A 4,425-nucleotide genomic window follows, 5' to 3' on the forward strand; every position below is an offset into this window, starting at 1 on the left:
CGCATTGAATTGAGAAAAAGCATTACCGGGTTGTGGAGGATCAATAGACTTTGCCGTCGATAGACAGAAAGACGCTTCAATTGCCCATTTCTCTCCGCTATTCTTCGCTTAGAAGGGCTTGACTTACTTAACTTACCGCTTTCCCAAAACTAGCTAAAAAAGGGCCAGATATACCCGCCTGATGAAATAGGGTTTCTTCTAAAGCGGGAGCTGCTGTCGGTTTGGGCAATTTCTTAAATTCTTTGATTGATTCCGTCCCCGAGTGCTACCAAAGTTCCTCTAATTCCTCATCCAGATATTTCCCTTGCCAGACTTTCCCGATAGCGGAATCGATAGATGTTACCACGCAGCGGTACCTAGCAACCTTCATTCCTGCTTTTCCGTCTTGCCTTTGCTACTTGAGAGAATGCCTTTGACCGAGCAGCTCTTCCACTCATTTTATTAGCAATCAAACCTTTCCCCTTCAACTCGTACCGAAGGCTATGTCCCAGTAAGCATTTCCTCGGTTTCCTTGTTTCCCACCTCTGACCTTCCGCTATGACATGACCAGACCACTAATAAGTCAGGTATCTCTGAGAAGTAAGACCGTCCTCTTCCCTTCGTCAATAGAAGAACTCCAACCATGCTTTCTTGAAATAGCAGTTATTGTCTTCCTGGTCAGCTTTCGACAAGTGACTCTTGGTTGCGGGGCCAGGGGGACCTACTATCTACTTAACCGCTAGGCAAAGAGGGAGGAGCCAGGAAGCGGGTGTTTAGTGAGGAAGAGACAAAAAAGCATTTCGTCGATAAAGATGAGTGCTTTCGATCGGCTTGTTGCACTAAAGCTGCGAGGTTCTTTGATCGAATCAGCTCTTTGCGTTTACTTTCATCCCATCCCACTCTCTTTCTTCTTTCGTTTTAAGAAAAAAAAGAAGGAATTTTAAAATCCTTCTTATCCTTCTATACAATCCAATCATGCAGTCTAGCTCTACTTTACAATGATATATCTAGCTTTTAGTTTTGTTGAACTGCGCTTATCTCAGGAAATGAGGATAACTTAACGGAGCCCAAACTCATCTGAAATAGGTTTTCTAGCCTTTGGCTTAAATAAAAGATCCAGCTAACTTGTGAGATCGAGCTGTCTTCCTGGCTGGAACAGGATGGTACCTTATGACTTCAACTGGAAATGGCTTGCAAGGATCCAAAAAAAAACTCAAACCAACTATTCAACAATTAGTGAGACCTAGAATGAAACTACCATTGTCTTCCCATACTCATCTACATCAACCACCGGCTACAGAGGGAGCTAGCCTGGAAAGAAAAGGAAATGAATGGAGGGTATAAGTATTTCACTGGTAAAATCCCTTCATTAAAGACATACTAAAAAATAGTTTGTTTCAAAGAAAAGGAAATACCACTGAAGAAGATCTTACTTTTTTGGCATTAACTGAAAGCCCAGACACTCTGTTAAAATGATTCATGATACTAGTAAGCTCTTGGATAGAATTCAGATCACCACCGCTGAAAAAAAAGATCATCTGCAAAGCATAGATGGTTGAGTCTAAGCCTCAACCAGCCTTTGTGAAAAAACTAGATTGCAACTGATTTTTATGCTTCAAAGCCTTATATTAGAGTTACGACCGTCCACCAATAGAATAGAGACAGCGTAAGAAAGGGACAGTATATTGGAATCTAAAGCCAGAGAGCTTCTAAATAGCCGGGGAATTAGCTTGGATGATGATGAAGACATCTCCCGGGCAGCAGATTTTATTTTATATGGGAAAATGCGCGATCAAGTCAACTATGCGATCCGGGCCTTAAACCGTGTAACCTCCAAAACCTGGAAGGACTTCCTGGATGAATTAAGAAAGTTGAGTGGGCAGTTTAGTTTATATAGATGAAATATAATATATAAAAAGTTTGATCTATTCTGTTGAAATAGAATACCCTAAAAAAGTTTTCTAAACGTGGGACACCATTTGTATTCCGACGAAATGCTATCACCCAGAAAACAGAGATTGAAAGGATAGTAGAGGAGCTGTTGCAAAATGTTGTAATCAGGCCCAGTACAAGCCCCAAAGCAGCTCTAGTGTTGAAGAAAGATGGAACCTGGAGAATTTGTTTTGACTATCGAAAACTAAATGCAGCAACTATGTTTCCAAATACCCCATTCCTATCATAGAAGACCGTCACTTTTGGATGAGGTGTGAACTAAGATAGATTTGAGGGCTGGTTATCACCAAATAAGAATGAAAGAAAGAGGATATCTACAAAATAGCCTGAAGGACCGGCTTTTTGAATTCAAGGTGATGCCTCGGCAACCTTTCAACAACTCATAAATAGTGTTTTTAAAGAGATATGTTGGAAAGGGGTATTGGTCTTTTTTGATGACATTCTAGTGTACAGTTCTACCATGGTGGAGCATCTCAAGTTGCTAGAGGAAGTGTTCCGGCAGAACAAACTTTTTGTGGGTGAGCCAAATTTCATAAAGGAAATACATTATTTATGAAATTGGGGTATCTACTGATACAAACAAGGTAGAGGGCATTGATGAAGCTATGTACCTAGGGTAGGGTCATGGATCTGTCCAAGATACCCTCCCTAAGGACATCTCTAAAGGAGCCAGAAGCACTCGAACAAAAATCATCATCCACTCGACCATGAAGCTATGTTCCACTCGACAGTCTCGAAGACACTCGACCGTATGGACAATCACTCGACTACCAGGAGATCTAGAGCGACTCCACTCTGCAACGGTTGGGAATTAAGTCATAGCTTTAATGGTCATTGTCGGTGTCAAAACCGGCGGATCTCGGATAGGGGGTCCCGAACTGTGCATATAGGCCGGATGGTAACAGGAGGCAAGGGACACGAAGTTTTACCCAGGTTCGGGCCCTCTCGATGGAGGTAAAACCCTACGTCTTGCTTGATTAATATTGATGATATGGGTAGTACAAGAGTAGATCTACCACGAGATCGAAGAGACTAAACCCTAGAAGCTAGCCTATGGTATGATTGTTGATGTGTACGTTGTCCTACGGACTAAAACCCTTCGGTTTATATAGACACCGGATAGGGTTAGGGTTACATAGAGTCGGTTACAATGGTAGGAGATCTACATATCCGTATCGCCAAGCTTGCCTTCCACGCCAAGGAAAGTCCCTTCCGGACACGGGACGAAGTCTTCAATCTTGTATCTTCATAGCCCAGGAGTCCGGCTGAAGGTATAGTCCGGCTATCCGAACACCCCCTAATCCAGGACTCCCTCAGTAGCCCCTAAACCAGGCTTCAATGACGACGAGTCCGGCGCGCAGATTGTCTTCGGCATTGCAAGGCGGGTTCCTCCTCCAAGTACTTCATAGAAGATTTTGAACACAAAGATAGTGTCTGGCTCTGCAAAATAAGTTTCCACATATTGCCACAGAGAGAATAATATTTACACCAATCTAATCTGCTGACGTATTCCGTAGCGTGACACACCACGGCCAAGCCTTTATCCGAGTTGTTTCATTATCCCACCTCAGTGCGTTATGCGAGGCGGTTTACTTGGCACGTCTTGTTAAAGCAGAGATTGTGTCCCCTATCCTGGGATTCTCATCAATACGGGCGTGGGTAACCCAACCGCGCCATTGATTACGACGCTTGAAGATAAGCGAGTTTTACCAGGCTGGTGGGGACATGTAGTTGCGTCCTATATAAGGGGATAAGGATCCTCCTTTTCACCTACGCCTTCTTCCTCCTTCGCCTATCCATTCTTGCGCACTCGAGCTCCAGCGCCCAAGTCGGCACTCCCCACCTCAACCTTCTCCAGCCATGTCCGGAGTGGGAGGCAAGTGGATGGTCTCGTCCGTCATGGAGGGACATATCAAAAAGCTGAGGAAGGCCGGATACCTGTCTAACGACATCGCGTACTGGCTTCCCGAAAAGGGGCAGCTCATCCCCACCCCTAGGCCCCATGAGAGGGTGGTGTTCCTCCCCCATTTCATCCGCGGACTGGGCTTCCCTCTCCACCCATTTGTCCGGGGGCTCATGTTCTACTACGGCCTGGATTTCCACGCCTGGCCCCAAACTTCGTCCTCAACATCTCGGCGTTTATCGTCGTGTGCGAGGCCTTCCTCCGCATCCGCCCCCATTTTGGCCTATGGCTCAAGACTTTCAACGTCAAGCCGAAGGTGGTGCGCGGCAACCAGGCGGAGTGCGGAGGCGCCATGGTGGGCAAGATGGCCAACGTCCTATGGCTCGAGGGCTCCTTTGTGGAGACCCTGAAGGGGTGGCAATCGGGGTGGTTTTACATCACCGAGACGTGCAACGCCGAATGGGTTACACCCCCCGAGTTCCGATCCGGACCCCCTACGCGATTCACCTCCTGGAAGGAGACGGGTCTGTCTTGGGGTAAAAAAGGAGAGTTGACCGGACTCCAAACATGCATCCAAACCCTGGCGGACA

Source organism: Triticum aestivum, chromosome 5A (assembly GCF_018294505.1).
Source record: "Triticum aestivum cultivar Chinese Spring chromosome 5A, IWGSC CS RefSeq v2.1, whole genome shotgun sequence".
In the NCBI taxonomy this organism is placed as follows: domain Eukaryota; kingdom Viridiplantae; phylum Streptophyta; class Magnoliopsida; order Poales; family Poaceae; genus Triticum; species Triticum aestivum.